This window comes from Carassius auratus, chromosome 1, assembly GCF_003368295.1.
Source record: "Carassius auratus strain Wakin chromosome 1, ASM336829v1, whole genome shotgun sequence".
Classification (NCBI taxonomy): domain Eukaryota; kingdom Metazoa; phylum Chordata; class Actinopteri; order Cypriniformes; family Cyprinidae; genus Carassius; species Carassius auratus.
Window position 1 is genome coordinate 26,034,505 of NC_039243.1, and position 18,125 is coordinate 26,052,629.

Below are 18,125 nucleotides of genomic sequence, written 5' to 3' on the forward strand. Positions count from 1 at the left end.
TTTTAAATCAAATTAATTCTGCTCTCATTTCTCTAACAAATTAAATAAGCACCACCGGATTCTATAGTGCAGGTTTACTGCTAACTGTAGGCAAGAACATTTTCCCCTTGACATTATCCATATGATTGCAGTTCCCCAGGTCTTGAGTCTGCACTCACTTTTAAAGGTTTAGTTTGCCCAAAAATGAAAATTATGTCATTAATAACTCACCCTTATGCAAACATGTAAGGCCTCCTTTTATCTTCGGAACACAGTTTAAGATATTTTAGATTTAGTCCGAGAGCTCTCAGTCCCTCCATTGAAGCTGTGTGTACGGTATACTGTCCATGTCCAGAAAGGTAAGAAAAACATCATCAAAGTAGTCCATGTGACATCAGAGGGTCCGTTGGAATTTTTTGAAGCATCGAAAATACATTTTGGTCCAAAAATAGCAAAAACTACAACTTTAATCAGCATTGTCTTCTCTTCTGTGTCTGTGTGAGAGAGAGTTCAAATCAAAGCAGCTGGATTTCCGGTTCGCAAACGAATCATTCAGTTCACCAAATCGAACTGAATAGTTTTAAACGTTTCGCATCTCTAATACGTATTAATACACAAATGACTTAAGCTGTTAACTTTTTTAATGTGGCTGACACTCCCTCTGAGTTCAAACAAACCAATATCCCAGAGTAATTCATGTACTCAAACAGTACATTGACTGGGTGAGTTATTAATGACATAATTTTCATTTTTGGGCTAACTAACCCTTTAATGCTGCTTCAATCATGAGCCATCTGTGGAAAATTTGACTCAGTTTGATTAATTGACTGTATTCAATGAAAATCTATTTAAAAAGACCATAATGACTGCAACAGCCCTAATGAATGATTATGGTTATGGTAAGATGTATCTCGCATCAGCCTGTATTTGCTTTTTTTTTTTTTTTTCTCTTAGAAGAGGGTGATGGGATGTACAGTATCTGTAAGACAGATTTCTTGTATATGATAACATGCAGTGGTAAAGGCCTGTTCACAACACATCAACATAATGATATTGGAGTGCATTGGTGTGGATGCCAATATAGTTATAATTATAGTTATCTTTACAGTTATCATTCTTGGTGTGAACGGGCCTTGACAGATTAACCTCAGCTGTAGAAAAGCAAAATAAGTCAGTGGCATGAATGCAAAAACACATTCATCAGCCTGCTGTTAACTTCACATCTCTCTTACAAAAGCACTTACTTGAATGCACTGGACTTGTCAGTGAATACAAAATTATACAGTAATACCTTTAGTAGTAAATGAGGTAAGCTCAAAAGCTATTCATTTTCATTTCATTGCCACATATTTGGTCACTACACAGACTGAAAATCCCGTGTTCACATTTTCAATGTGTCAAGACTGGGTGAGATCATAAAAAAGCAGTATCTTATCTTGTGCTTGTTGTACGAAGCCATTTTAAATCAAATTTATTGTCCATCATATTTTTGTGCCATGTGCTGCTGATTGGATCATCCATCGTCAATGCTGTTTACTTGGACACTTTGGCCTCACCCAATGCAAATGAGAAGAATACATAAACCAATCACTGTAGCAGCTCAGTGTAAGCATAATTCATATTTCAAGCACTATGGTGTAAAATCAGAGAGATAGAGAGAAACATGGAGAGTCCTTGTGTACTGTCTGGTCTGCTGTGTTCTAAGCATCAGTGATGGGTTACTGTAGCTTAATTTATCTTATTTATCTTTTTATACATGTATTTATGCACGATAACGTACAAACTAATCAACTAATGCAAAAAAAGGAAGAGTGAACACAGAACCTTATATAACCTGAATGGATATAGATAAATTGCTTGTTCCATCTTTACATCGAAATACAACAATATATATATATATATATATATATATATATATATATATATATACTGTATATAAATTTACAGCTGTAGGATACAGTGACCTAAATCCAGTAACGTAACATTATTTTAATTGATAGAAATAATGAAGTGGTCATCTCTTCCTCTTTAAAATTAAAGAATAGTTCTTTTAAAAAACAGGGTTTTACCGTAGTTCTAACATATATATTCTAACATATATATATATATATATATATATATATATATTTAAATGTATTAATATTCTTTTTTTTATTATTCAGCTAGTTTTAAAGACAACATTTCTCATTTTAATTTTGTTTAACCGGATATACTAAAATAAGTAAACAAAAATGACTAAGAAATTAACTTAATAATAATAAAAAAAAAATATATATATATATATATATATATATATATATATATATATATATATATATATATATATATATATATATATATAATCTAGCATTTTATTTTAATTATACTAAAATAACATTTAAAGAACTGTTCAGTGCAAGGTTCTTTGGACTCAAAATTGTCTTCTTTGTCATCGTTCTGAAAACCTTTTGAAACCTTTATTTTTAAGAGTGTACATAGACACACGCATTACATATATATTTTTTTCCATAAAAAAAAAAAAAAAATACAACAAACCTAAAAGTTACAGATATCAAACATTTCTGTACCTGTTATGCTGCAGTAGGAATGACCCTCCTACACTATTTTACACCTATAAAAATGTCACCAATCTATATTGTGCCTCTCTCCTAATTCCTGACTGGTTGCATTAATGGTGAAACTCGGAGCAAGCGGGAATGTTTAAATTGCTGTAGGCAGTAGAGAGAGGAGTGCTTTGAACATTGGCGTAGGGTAATTCAGTAACGGTAATCTGTGGAGCACAGATAGCGCATTTCGGATATGAGTGGAATATGAGAGTGATGATATCTTGGCCAGGCAGGCTCTGCAGCACAGCTGATTATTAGCACTGATATGAATGTTGTTTGATTAGGCAAATATGGATTGCAGATGGCACGCATATGAAACGGGGAGGCGTCGTTGACAACCGGTGTCTGGTCAGTGGAGTGACATGACAGTATGTGCATCCAGAACTTAAATTTAGGCATAGTCTTATTCATGTCTCACAATGTCAACAAAAAGAAAATTGAACCTGATATGCATAAACAAATAATAATCGTCAAATAATTATTTTACATGTCAATAAAACTAAGGTTTGAACGTAAAGGGGGGGGGGGGGACTAGATGGTGATATCCAGAGAGAAAGCATAACTCCAAATCTCAGAAGAGCTGTGAGCTGTGATTTAGGGTCAATAGCATAGCCACGGGCTGATTCAAATTCATGTTGGGGAAAAGCTTCATATTTTCATTTCTGCGACGCATTTGAGACAAATCGCTCAATACCTGAAAGACAAGGAAATTTAACCAATGTGTTTTCCTCTCATTCCACAGTGGTAATTTCTCATTTGTAATCCATTTTTCTCCCACGGCTCTGTGGTCTCTGGGAGCACATATGGGCTGCGAAAAGGGAAGTTGCAGGGAAGATGCATCATTTGACTCGGAAAAACAACAATCTTTGAAGTGGACCACACACACACACACACACAAAGAGTGTCGCTCTCATCTAATTGCAAATTCCAATTTTCTTGAAAAAGACGACCTCAAATATGTAAATCCTTGTGGAGGGTGCTTAGATGGATCAGATTATCTAGTCTTCCACTGCAAGGATGGAAGCCGGGCAGAACGGCAAATCTTCTTTAAAAAGCTTTGATACAAAAACAAGTCCCTGCATGGCAGTCCACATTATCATTCACAAATGGAGTGTCCACGTGAGGACCCTTTGGAAAATATAGAACATTAAGACCGTTGAGACCCTTTTGCATGTTCTACAATGATTAAAAACAGCTCTTGCTATTGATTAAGGTACAATGTTAATTAAAATCACATTTAGCTTTTAACTAGCACGTGTTGTTTGTCCCTGGCATGTTTGTTTGCTAGTCTTGTTTAGGGCTTCCATTAAGGCTACTTTCCACCACAGACCTAACAACTTCCACGAATGCGGAACGCTTTAGTGTCAGTGCATTAGAAGCACAAAACCCTTTTGTTTTTGGTTGCTGTCGTTGTTGTTACAACAAGAACTGTTAATAAATAAAATAAATAAGAATGTAATATAAAATTAACCTTCTATAAAAAGTAACTAAAACAATATATATATATATATATATATATATATATATATATATATATATATATATATATATATTAGGGGTGTAACGATACGCGTATTCGTATTGAACCGTTCGGTACGACGCTTTCGGTTCGGTACGCGGTACGCATTATGTATACCGAACGGTTCGTTGGAGTATTTAATTATATTTGAAAAAAAAAAAAAAAAAAGAGAGAGAGAAATATAATGATATGCGTTCAACAAGGTAGCCCAATAACCCAAACAACGTAACAGGCAACGCCCCTGACACTCCCGAAGAAGAAAAAAACACCATCTTATATGTTTATGTTAGGCTACTCAGCAGGCGCTCGCTCACTCAGTACGCGCTGAAGGCTCGTTGCAAAATAGCCAATGCGTTTAACAGACTAGAAATGAGAAGATCCTCCAATAACCAACAGGTCTGGTGTTTGGGTGCACTTTGGATTCCCTTTAAGCTATAATGGTGATGGCAAGAGAGTGGTGGATAAAAAAACAACGGTATGTCGCATCTGCAACATGACAGGGTACATTTATATTTCTGGTCTGTTAAATGCATTCGACATTTTGCAACGAGCCTTCAGCGCGTGCTGAGTGAGCGAGCGCCTTAGGGGCCGTTCACATATTGTGCCTAAAAACGCGTGGAAAACGCTAAGCGCGTCTTTCTCCTCCTTTCCAAAGCGCTCGGGCAGAAGCGCTCATGAGGCGTCTGTCTTTGCTAAGCAACAATGACGTGCTCTCTCCATGAGACGCGGAAATTTCAGCGAAGGATAAATGGATTTGCAGCTCTAAAAATCGCTTGCAGTAGCTCTGCTACTAAATTTATTTCAAAATTGCAATCCATATACAACTATGATCAGCTGTTCCTTCATCTTGGCTGAGCTTTCAACGTTGTTACGGGAAAGGATGAAGCTGATTGGTTGGTTCTTGTCACATGACCCGCGGTGCGCTTGCGGCATTCTGAAAAGTTGAGATGTTTTTACATTTTGTTGTATCTAAAACGTATCGAACCGAACCGAACCGAACCGTGACATCAGTGTATCGTATCGAACCGAACCGTGAATTTTGTGAACCGTTACACCCCTAATATATATATATATATATTATTATTATTATTATCATAATCATACCCATCAGTCACAAGTCATTAAACTTGGAAGCCATAGAAAGAACCTCTTTTACTTTCAATATACAACATACATTATAATAAAAAAAAAATAAAAAAAAATGAATGCCCTTTATTCATTAAATGCATTATATCAACATAAGGCTTATGGTCACACAATACTTATTACATCTCAAGTCTAATTTCAGCTAAAACCTGAAAACCAAAGAAAGAAAATATCGATATTTTTAGTCAATACACAATATCACATATATTTTATTAAATAGTAATGCGACACATTTGCTAATAATAATGCTGTAAATGAGTCCTACCTGTCCCAACATTCCCTATACCTTTTCTTAAAAAAGAAAAAAGAAATACAGTTTATCAAGGTAAAATCTACCTATAGTTCCCAACGAAAGTATTGTTATGTGTAAAACATGTTGAAGATTAGTAAACAAAAATTTAGTATATATATATATATATACTAAAAAAAGAGGATCTGTTCCTCATTGCTTCAAGAAGTCCCTTACTAACATCAAATATATGTAGTGTTATGATATGATGCCCTGATGGGTCTGAAAAGCTCTCTCTCACACACACACACACACACACACACACACTCACTCACTCACTCACTCACTCAAATTAATTAGGTCATAGATGTCTTGCACCGAGAGCCACATGACCAGACCACTGAAGACATTACAGAGGTGACTATCAAACAGAGCTCAGCAGTAAGGAGCTGCCAGCAGAGAAAAAGAGAGCGCGAGCAAGAATCATTTTTCCCACTTCTAAGTGTGGATGAAACAGTCAGTGCCTCCAGCATAGCCCTCGGTGACCCGTTCCAAACATCCACATTCCACTCAGGTAATTTCCTGCTCTGTGTGAGTGAATGTGTGTGGAAAGAAAAGCAAAGAAACAAAAGGGGAAAGCGAGATAGAAGGAGAGTCACAAAGAGAAGACGACAGAGACATGGAGAGAGAAAGTCAGGCATAAAGACAAAGATCTAAGAAAAGCCTGGTGTTGAAATGTTCCCCCTTTGGCAAAGTGACAAGCCTGTAATCAATATCGCAGCATTACAGAGGCTGACCCCAGGAGGACTGTGTGTAGTTCTGAGAGGAACCTGACAGTGATGAGAGGAGATATTAGCTCTGATGTCACGCGAACATGAAATTATAAATTCCTTATTGCGCTCGCTTCAGCGGAGCTCAAGCTGACAGACAGGTTCCATGCTGCTCTCACTCACAGCTTCACAATGGAATGGCACTACACTCAATAGAATGGGATGGTTTGCACTCCCGCTATGTGCTGGCAGCTCTTGGCGGAGCTCTTTAGACTCGTAGCTCGGATGAGGACTCTATAGTGTAGCTAGCATCAGAGCCACGCCACTCTCAAAGTATTACAATAGTTCATCTTAAAATTCTGGCAGCGTTTACTCAGCCTTATGTCATTCCAAACAAACCTGACTCTCTTTCTTCCAAGAACAGGATCAGCCTGATTTTTGAACAAATCATTCAGGTTTTGTAAATTGAATTTACTAATGACTCGCAAGAGATAAAGAATGATTCGTTTACTAACCAGAAAGGACTTCTCTCACGAAAGTGCCAAGGAGAGCAAAAGTGGATGTGAAAGCAAAAAAAAAATATATATATATATATTTACTAGAGCCATGTACCATAGTATTTACTTTTTTTTTTATGAATTAAAATAAATGTTGAAAAAACACAATGACAAAAAGCACATAAAATTACAAAAAGGTAAACACTAATGCAAAATATTTAATAGTACTATATAATAGTATATACTGTAAATAATACTAAAATAACACTAGTGATGTCTGATATGTCATCAAATCATTTCTTTGAATCAGTCCATCATTTGAAAAAATCATCATCAAGAAAAAAAGAATGCATACATTTTAACAACACATGACCAGTATAACTTGTTTTTTGAGTTTGGGTGTTTTCAAATACTTCTGGGAGCACTTTTGACAATGACTCTTTATTGAAATTGGACTTTTAGAACACTGAAGAATAAATGTCAGAACTTGTGCCCTCTTCAGCTCCATTCTAGTTGATCTGTGTAGCATACTGTAAATACAGCAGTTTTCATTCATTCTATAATGCTTCTAGATGGCTTATTCCCCATTTGGCATTCAGTTTCTGATGAGATTTCCACCATATTTCTTCATAGGCACATGATACACTTACTAGTCTTCAATAGATATGCTGATAAAACACATACTTTTGTTCTTCTGTTAGTAAATGTGTGAGGATAATAGGAGGATGGCCAAAAAGTATGAGAGAGATCGCTGATTCAGCTATATGAATAATGCATATATCATTATCAGTGGAGCTGATTCAAGAGCTTAGTGCATTTTACTCATTCACCAGATTCAAGGCCAGTTATCGAAGCCTCTCTCTCTCTCTGTGTGTGTGTGTGTTAAAGAAGAAGACCAACAAAGACTTCAGCTGATAATTAAATGATTGTGAGGCACTAACAGCACTAACACACAGACCGTTAACTCTTAAAAGTGATGTTATGGTGTACTAAGTGATCAGTTATCATCTACAATAATTCATTCGTAGACTCAGTTTGCATTTGCTTTATCTTTAGCTAACCACAGTCATGCCCATACTGTCAGAATAACTAAACATTCAATCTGAATAAGCAAAGAAGAACAGAGCAGGCATAATTGTTATTCTTAACATCAATATTATATTAATACCCTACTGTTTAAAAGTGAATGTTTCACAAACATACTGTTTTAAACATTGATAACAATAAGAAATATTTCCAAAACACCAAATTAGCATACCGGTATTAGAATGATTTCTGAAGGATCATGTGACACTGAAAACTCAAAGTAATGGCTTCTGAAAAATCAGCTTTGGCCTCAAATAAGGAATCCATTACTCTTTTAAATACATCAAAAAATGAAAACTTATTTCAAACTGTAATAGAATTAGAAACGCAGCAATTCCAAGAGGGTCCTCGTACTGTGGTGCTCGGGCCCTAAAAAAAGAAAAGAAAGAAAAATAAGTTAAATGATAATTAACAAAAATTAGAATGAAGTATTATTATCATCAGGAGAGAGAGAGAGTGAGAGAGAAATATATACTTATATATATATACACACACATAACAAAATTCTCTGATATTATTAGTATTAGATAATGGGATTTTCATAGCCAGCATACCTTTAGGTTTTATTGAATGCATATGTGAAAGACTGAATATGTAAAACGAGAAATATTGAATGCTTTGAATAAAAGTGTCTGCAAACTGCATAAATGTAAAATGTAAATGTACAAATAATCCTGCTCCTCTCTATGCTTCAAATAAGTTATACTTGCAAATAGAGATTGGTGAAAGTCACAGTCCACAGAGACGAAGGAATTTTAGGCTTAGACCAAAGACATACATGAATAAGAAAAGCAAACATGTCCACTCATATATTTTTTTTTTTTTTTTTTGTACATGCAGATGAACTAAACCATCTCTAACATACATACACATTGTAATATCAAGGCCACAAATTGCACATTCAGGATTGCTGGAGAGCAAGCATAATAGCTCGGCCATTGAAACCTATATTGCTCAAAGCCTTTGGCCATTACGGCCCTGTAATGTACATCCATTTATGTGCCATTATGGATATTTCCATAGACCTAGCACAAGATATTAACACCTTCATACAATGTCATACTGTATCTTCACTAGAATATGAAGAGCTTCTATTTGAGGTGCACAGTGATGCATGACTTTTGAAGGACACACTCTGTAAGAATCACTACAGTGTTCTAGCAATGCTCCTGTAAATTGCATTGACTTGATAGGTACATACCTACTTATAACTCTGACCTCCTGCCTTTGATGGATGCATGCTTGGATCTGAAAAGCAAAGAAAGAAACGTTCAACCCAGTAAAAAAAATAATAAAAAAAAATAAAAATAAATACAGTATCTACACAATTACAGTAACATTCAATCAAGGCCACACTCATTCAAGTACTCTTCACCATGTCTTTGATAGGATTTTAATAGCAGAGTAGTGTCATTGAACAAAATTGTGTCATTCAAAATCATTGGATAAAATAATAATAAAAACTTAAAATATACAAAACGTGTATTTTCAGCATAAATATGATCACACAACAACACATAAAATATACTGCATGTACAATAGATGCACAAAATGTTGTCAGTTACTACATTAGTTGACAACACTAGGTAAATTATAAACATTTATGCAGATGAGCGTACGCATTAGTCTTACACAAAAAGCTCTACAAAGACTTTTTAAAGGCACTAGAAAGGTCCTCTCTACAAAAGCAGGCAGTCAGTTCTCACAATGCCACAAAAACACTCAAAATTCAGCATACACTGTCATCATCTTCACCGATTCCCAGTTTTGACAGAAGCACAAGGAGAAGGAAGATGAAGAATGGGATGAAGAAGAGCAGGATGAAAAAGAATAGCGCAGTTATCATTAAAGCGGAAGCAGACAGACTCAAGACAAGCTGGGATGTAAAAAGACAATGAGAATGAGTAGAATGGACAGATGGAGTCTTTTAAAACATCTGAGCTCATGTATTGTTTAGCACATTCAATTTATAATCCACATTTTTGTGGACTTCAGGGAATAGGAGAAAAAGTTGGGTGAAAACATCTCAACAGTTAAAAGCAACCAAGATTTGCTAATAGATTTCATCAATTGACTGCAACCTAGGGTCAAAACAGGTTATATAATAGGAGGAAACATTAACACGTGTGTGTGTGTGTGCGTGTGTGAGACAAGTGTTTGTCGATAATGTTCCAGTCACTTCTACTTAAATAATTCAATAATAATTGCGAACTTGACCTGTATACATTGGAAGCAAAGAATTGAAAGCTTTTAAGAAGAGAAGTAAAGAGGAAGAAAGCGTTCACTGTGGATCTCTTTTGCTTCTGTAGTGTTCCTTAATCAAGATGGAACGTTCTAGACCTTCAGTACGCTTGCCTAGGGGATGCCAGCAGCCATTTCTCAATTAGTGACACAAAAGAGAGCAACAGAGAAGGAGGACAGGGTCCGTAGAGGGACAAGAAGGCACCTGGAAGTTTAATAGGATTAGATGAGGAGACAGCATGACAAGTCCCCAAATGATCAAACGCTAGGCTTCACAGAGTTGGAAAAGTGAGAGCTACAGATTCAGAAATCGAGGTCAGGCTCTCTGATAGCAGGGATGGAGATGGGAGTGTGCTTGCATTTGAGGTGATGTCTGAGATGTCTGGTTAGAGGAAACTTCTGTAGCGGAGCTGAAAGGTAGAGTGTATTCAATCCCAATGGTGACACAAGTAGACTACCTCAGTAGAACATCTCATTGAGCCCTGGTTGTTATGGGTAACAAATTCATGCAGGTTATATGTACAGTAGGAAAGACTGCAACTATCATTGCTCTTTTTGTGTAACATAATGTATCTTTTAACCTGACACCAACTCCAACACAGTGTTCACACACAGTCAACACTGCAAATGGAAAACTGCACCTTCCTATGTAAACTGATCAGATACTTCTCTTATAATTCAGTATTCACTGCTAAAATTTCCTAAATGTTATCTACGAATTAAAAAAAAGGAAGAAAAGGCCCAGTTTGTTAATGGCAAATTTACAATTAATAGACTATGAATGATAACATGACTAGAAGGTGATATAGTGAGTAGCGGCTCTAATTGGTCAAATCAAACACCACGCTTGTGGAGTAACCCGTAGAATCGGCTGCTGTTCCTTTATTGCCAAATTGCATTTAATTTCCTTTTTTCAGGATTATTTTAAATGTGTAGTACAAAAAATAAAGCATACTTTAAAGAAAGTTACTGCTGCCTTTCGGCATGCTAAAAGTTTTTTTTCAAAGGTTTTGAGCTCTGAAAGTTACCGCTTATCTGTACAATAAACTTTTATTTCAAAAGTGATTGCTATTGATATGAAACTAGGCTACTGTTGAATAGATAAATTACTAGTCTTACTCTTGAAAATTGCATAGAGACAACATGTGAAGTTGTATCAGACATAAGTACAAAAAAAGTAAGAAAGAAAATTAGAATTCTGAAAGATGGATTTATAGTATTCAACCTTTCATCTTTTCACATGCTGGAACATGCATTGTGCACACTGACAAGAACTGCATTCACTTACAATGCAAAATAACATAAGCACTCATGTACGTCCACTCTATTTTTATATTTTGATTGTATTTCTCTCACCTCTGGATTTGCATTTATTCCTAAATAAGTGGGAGAAGCAAAATTATGATAACCACCCACTTGCAGCACTAAAAATATATACAGTGACATCACAAATGCTGTGAAACCCAAAAGATGTACAACTCAAATTGGAATAAACGTGACATGTATATACATAGAAAATAAGTGGCACTTGCAGATAAATGACTTCAAATTCTCCTAATATTCCCAACAAATCTGTTAGAATTACCATGAGGCCATCCTTAAAAATATTTTGGTTTGCAGTAATAGTAATTATTTTAAAAAGGGTCGGTAAGTTGGTTTATTTTTTCTTTTTTTCAAGTTTCAATGTAAAAAAAAAAAGAAAAATTTGGTGATGGTGATGACGTAGATATGAATTTAAACAAATTAGCTTATCATGACATCACTGACTGGGTCTTCAACCCGTGCCTTCGGGCGCATAATTGCAAACCTCATTTTGATGCAGGCTATATAGACCACAAACATGCAATCTACAAATGAGATTTATTTTGCTTTCTTGGGTTGTCCCTTTTGTGAAAAAATCCTGTTTGATTTGAGGGACAAGTGTTCATTGAATCGATTTTAAAATGAGACTGTCTGAATACCGGCAGAATTCACATTTCTGTTGTAAAAACAGAAACACTGGGCAGAATTATTATTTGCTGTTATGCGTGTGTCCGAAGCTGCAGTTGCTGTGTGACGCGTGTTCCAAAAAATAAAAAAAATAAAAACCCAGACGCGCTCCGAGAGAAGAAAATCAATTTCCTATTTTCGTTTTAGAAACTTGTGTTGGTTGGTCCAATCGATTCGTGCAATAGATTTTGGAACACAAAGTGACAGTCGACACAGTCACGGTTTTAGACTAGACAAGAGAAGGGATGGGAAAAGATTCCGGGCACAATTTTTCCAGAACTTCGTGCCAAGTTAAAGCGATGTCAAGCTGTTTTAATTAATTTTTTAGATGTATTATGGTGCCTGAACCTGTGACGTCGAGGGTTTTTATTTTAATTAAGGAAGATAGCCTTCGTTTGTATGTAGGCCTAAGGAATTTAAATATTTACAATACTTAAACATAATTAATATTATTGTATTGCTTCTGTATTAGTTGTTTGAAGAGTAAAAGAAACAAATTGGTCGGTCTGAACGCAAATTTACAATCGGCAAGTCGTACGGGCAAAAAGCAAATAAAAAAAAATGTAAAAAAAATTGTGTCGGTCCTAAATTGACAGGGTCGGTCGGGTTACGGCAAACAAGAATATTTTTAAGGATGGCCTGAACAGGGCACTGAGTACCAGCAGCACACAGAGGCTTCGTTCCAAACCTGCCTACAGCAGTTTTCTAGCCATCACAGGTGCATTCCCGATGTGGAGGCTGCTCTGAAACAGTTTTGTTTTAGGCCAGATTCTAAGCCAGTATCATACTTATCCAATGTGGATAAAGCAGTGCCTGAATGCATTGCTGGTCGACAAACCCTAATCCCATAGTGAGCTGTATAGTTGCACTCTTGATGCGAAAAGTACTCCAAAATAGTTGTTAAATTAAAGGTTGCCTTATAAGAAACCTTGATTTGTCACAACTGTGCAAGTAATCCAAGGATCCAATTCTGGATGGATGGATAACAACCAACAGAGTATAGGGAAACACACATTTTTATTTATATTTTAGTAGTGGAAACTAACAGTAACTAAATAGTTTTACATTTAGTGACCAACTTTTTTTCTACTTCTTCTGATCAGATTTTTACACACTACCATTCAAGATTCCTATTTTATGTTCACCAATCCTGCATTAACAAAGTAATAAAAAATAAAACAACAAAAACAAAGAAACATAGTCTTGAGTGTCCTTCAGAAATCATTCTAATATGCTGATTTGTTGCTCAAGAAACATTTATCAATGATGAACATAGTTGTGCTACTTAATATTTATGTCAAATGCCTTTACTGTCACTCTTTTAAACAGTCACTGTACCTTATATAAATGGCCTGCCTCAAGGGTGGCCATCTTAACTGCACCTCCATTCACCCAACCACAGTCATTGCATACACACACACACACACACACACACACAGAGAGAGAGAGAGAGAGAGAGAGAGAGAGAGAGAGAGAGAGACTCATATAAAAGATATTTCCATTCTAATCTCCCTTGGAAGCCCACAGGAGCTGCAGTTGGAAGGATTTTACTTGGCTCTCTTTCAGGATTCATGCATTTATGTGATTTATGGATATTACTTAGAATACAAGCAATATCACAACTACTGCAGCAGAGAACAAATATTGGTCAGTGCCATGGTGTTAAGTTTTGTTTCTTAATCTGTATTGATCCCAAAAAATCCAGCCCTTCAGATTTAATAAACAGCTCTGAATATTCTAGAGCCCCTTTCACACTGTATGTTGGTCCCGGAAATTTTCGGAACATTGCCGGATTGCCTTGTGTGAATGCAAGCACAATCCGGGATTGATTGGTTGATTGATTTTGAAGGCAGATCACACGACGGAGAAATATGTGCAAACTCTAAAGAAGCAGAGATCAGATAGTTCCTCACTATTTGTGATGAAGCTGAGATCGTTTGCCAGTTTAAGTGAAAGTTAATGTGCCTAGCTTTATCGACGTTATCGTACATAACACGTCACATCCCAATGTCAAGTGTCATTATGGGACCTTTACGGGTTGTGTGTGAACGCACGCACTGAATCCGGAAAATCACTGGCAGATTTAGAGAACGATTTTGAAATAAATAAAATATATTTTACAGCTCTACATGGCCAAATTGATCCATTCCAAAATTTGCTCCCTGTTAAACATTTATCTCTGCTATTTCATTTAACTCTGCCATTCTTAACCAGTATTGTTTTATAGCAGCCCATGATTTTATTGATGCTTATGCAAATTACCAGTGGGGTTTGTGGGGTCTAGCCACACCAAATAAATGCCCAACCCTCTGATGGATGGCCAAACGATAGGATACATATATCCTAAATATTACATACTTGTTGTTAATATTGTAATATTACTCAGTACTTAACTGAATAATTACACTGTAACAAAGACATCCTAAAATAAAGTGTAACCTAATATTGTTTATAAAATAATATGGGCCATACTCATATTAATGGACAATAAATGCATGCAAAACTAAGCATACTGAAGGCAAAGTCTAGTAAGAATTCATACTATAAAAGGAATTTTATAGTAGTAGTATATTCTGATATGTTTACCTCACAGTGTGGCATAGCAGTACTGTAATGTTGGTTTTTGGGTTTAGGTTTCTTGTCTTTTATTTATAAATGTTTTCATGTCATGGATCCTGTCATTGTCATGCGATTCCCTGTTCCCTCCTGTGTTCTTGCCATGTGCTCCCTTAGTCAATGTGTGATGTTGTGGTTGGTTGTTTCAGTCATGTGTTGTGGCACCAGTTTAATCAATTACAAATGTGTGCAAAAGGGAGTAAAAAAAAAATATTTGTAGCTTGTGATACCAACATTAGCCTCTAAAGGAAACTATCTGAAACTGAATTTTAACGCTAAAATGTGCAAAATCTGCCAATGGACAAAGACAAAATACATGTATATTCAAGATATATTTTATACAAGTTATAATAATGTATGCGACCCTTGACAGATCTTTTACAGAAACGTGCTGTGATGGTAGTACACTGATACTTTGACACATACTATGATTATGTGCCACGGTATTTAAATTGTACTCCAAGGTACCTTGAAGAAGTGTGTACTTCAAACAATACCCGGGTATATGTTTGGATATGGTGCAGAGATTCATGTGAATTAATCTTACTTTTACCATGAGACCAAAGCTACAGTACTTTAAATTCAAAAAGACTTGGAACAGAAGTCTCTTGAATCTTAAGCAGTGTATCACACAGCGGTGGAAGTACATGCACTTAAATGCAGTCTTCGCTATTGATTCACACCTCTCCTATTGTCTTCACTGTGACATTAGCCTCACCTCTGAAAGAGCTACTGTAACTGTCTCTGAGAAGAAAAGAAAAATCACGTGGGGTAGTCAGACAGAGAAAGGTTAGATGGAGAGAAAACATGATGACATAGGGGGAGGTAGAAGGGTGGAAGGAAAGTACTTCACTTCTAGACGGATTTGTGCGCAGATCAGAAGCTGAGCCAGAGGAGATCTGTGTAAAATTATGCTAATCCGTCTATATAATATGCAGCGAGCTGCTACAAAACTTTTTTTTTTTTTTTTCAAAGAGGAGAAGAGGATTTATCTCACAAAAAGAGGTGGGTTACACAGGTACTTAGAAATAAAGTCACAGAATGAAATGGAGATGTAGGATGTATGTCTTGTGAAAGATTGAGGCTTGTTTGACATCTTTGACATCCGAGTGTGACGCTTTTCTGAAAGCAGCAAAGTGAAGTCTACGAACAATCTGATGTCTTGCGATGAACTGGCTGTCGAATCAGATGAACAAGCCATCCGAGTGCACACACACAGCAGTGAACACACACACACCTGGAGCAGTGGGCAGCCATTTATGCTGCGGCGCCCGGGGAGCAGTTCGGGGTTCGGTGCCTTGCTAAAGGGCACACAAGTCATGGTATTGCCGGCCAGAGACTCGAACCAACAATCCCAGGGGTTAGGAGTCAAACTCTCCAACCACTAGGCCACGACTTCCCATAAATAATAATAATAATAATTATTATTATTATTATGTCCAGTCCAGTCATATACTGTAGCACATAGGATACATATGTATTTCAGCTTAATGTGGCCAATTTCTGTGCAATCTCTCTCTAGCCATTATCAAACATTGAAAAAAGAGACACTCCTAACATTTTTCTCAACACAGTTACTATATTTATCTGCATTAATTTCACAGTATCATTAACTGTTGACAGAGAAAAACCTTCTTGATGACTAATTTGTATATATGTCAAATCCAGATGAGGCATTTAACTAAAGGAATTTAGAGCATTTATGGTGGAATTTCATCACTGAAGCTCAGGCGTGAATTCACACCTACTGTTAAAGCAAACTGTCATTTTTACATTAATGATAGGACCATATTTTTACATTAATGAGTGGTTTACTACTCCCAAAACTGTCACAACTTGAATTATCACACACACACACACACATTATATATATATTAGTGGTGGGCCGTTATCGGCGTTAATGTGCTACGTTAACGGGAGACTCTTATTGGGCGATAAAAAAAAATATCGCCGTTAATCTATTCTCAAAGTTGGGTTGAGAGCTGGGTCTATACTAAGCAAGCTATGATGACCAACCCTATCTCAGGGCCAGCCTAAAAAGATGCTCAGGACAGTTGACGGTTCAAATCCAATCCAAAAACCAACATTACAGTACAGCTATGCCACACTGTGAGGTAAACATATCAGAATATACTACTACTTTAAAATTCCTTTTATAGTATGAATTCTTACTTGCCTTCAGTATGCTTAGTTTTGCATGCATTTATTGTCCATTAATACGAGTATGACCCATATGATTTTATAAATATATTAGTGGTGGGCCGTTATCGGCGTTAATGTGCTACGTTAACGGGAGACTCTTATTGGGCCATAAATAAAAATATCGCCGTTAATCTATTCTCAAAGTTGGGTGGTGAGCTGGGTCTATACTAAGCAAGCTATGATGACTTTCACCTTGATATTTTATATAACCGACCATCGCTATCTCAGGGCCAGCCTAAAAAGATGCTCAGGACAGTTGACGGGCCACTGCTGTGCATCGCCACGAAAGCTTATCTTTTCACGTGTTTTTAAGCCTTACTGCTTGTCGATTTAAACATTAAAGTATCCAAACACAAGACGCGGAAAAGCTGAACAGCGTAGCTGGTTACTCGCGCTGTGTTCGGTGCGGAGAGAGAGAGAGAGAGAGCAGCGAATCACGGACAGTTCTCCTCGAAGTCCCTCCTGCACCTGAACGAACAAATACAAATCTCAGTTTGAACAAACAAAAAGATGTGAAAGAGCCCAATTCAGTACTCGCGGTGTACTTGTGTTCAGGACTCACACAGAAAAAGGCGTCTCAAAACACTTGAACATCGAATTTGCTTATTTTTGCTCTTGTGCCGAACAAATACATACAAAATATGTCAAAATATCCACCTTGGAAATTATGCTTGAAAAAACTGTCAGTTATTTCTTAAGTGTAAGTAAACAGTTGGGGGAAAAAATGGGATGTGTATTATATTGGATGCGTTCATCGTCTCTTAAAGTGACCGCGCCTAATTTAGCTACTGGCTGCTGTAATGTAATGTACCTTGTAGTTTTAACAGTTAAACCAAAAATGATTCAGACACCAGATATAATTTTTGAATATACAGCATAACTGTAATAATGTGAGAAATGTTGAAGGTGTCTGAATAAATGTAGGTTTGATTGTATATTTATTTTTTACATTGAAGACTATCCAGTACAATTTTATATTTAAATATTTGGTTTCTATACCTTGACACTTACTTGAAAAAAACTTAAACATTGTGTAAATAGCACACATAAATAAAAAGAAACGAACATACACATTAAACAATTTCAAACAGGGCCCACTGGTACAACTTTCACCGGGTCCCCGCTGACCCCAGCTACGGCCCTGCTCACCCCTGTTTCACACATACTCCGTCTGCAGTGCGTATGCAGTCGGTGTGCGTTACGTATGTGGTGCAGCACGGACTTGATGTGCTTTCACACAGGACG

General features: G+C 36.4%; 1 long non-coding RNA gene across 1 annotated transcript in view; it reads right to left on the reverse strand.

Moving 5' to 3' along the window:
* Positions 1-7,127: 7,127 nt before the first annotated feature.
* LOC113063591 (uncharacterized) overlaps positions 7,128-18,125 on the reverse strand; it is a 33,684-nt gene continuing 22,686 nt past the window's right edge. The window contains exons 2-3 of the long non-coding RNA XR_003278752.1: positions 9,034-9,080; positions 7,128-8,201 (exon numbers count right to left, since the gene is read on the reverse strand). This is a non-coding gene — a long non-coding RNA (uncharacterized LOC113063591). The remainder of the gene's footprint in view (positions 8,202-9,033; positions 9,081-18,125) is intronic.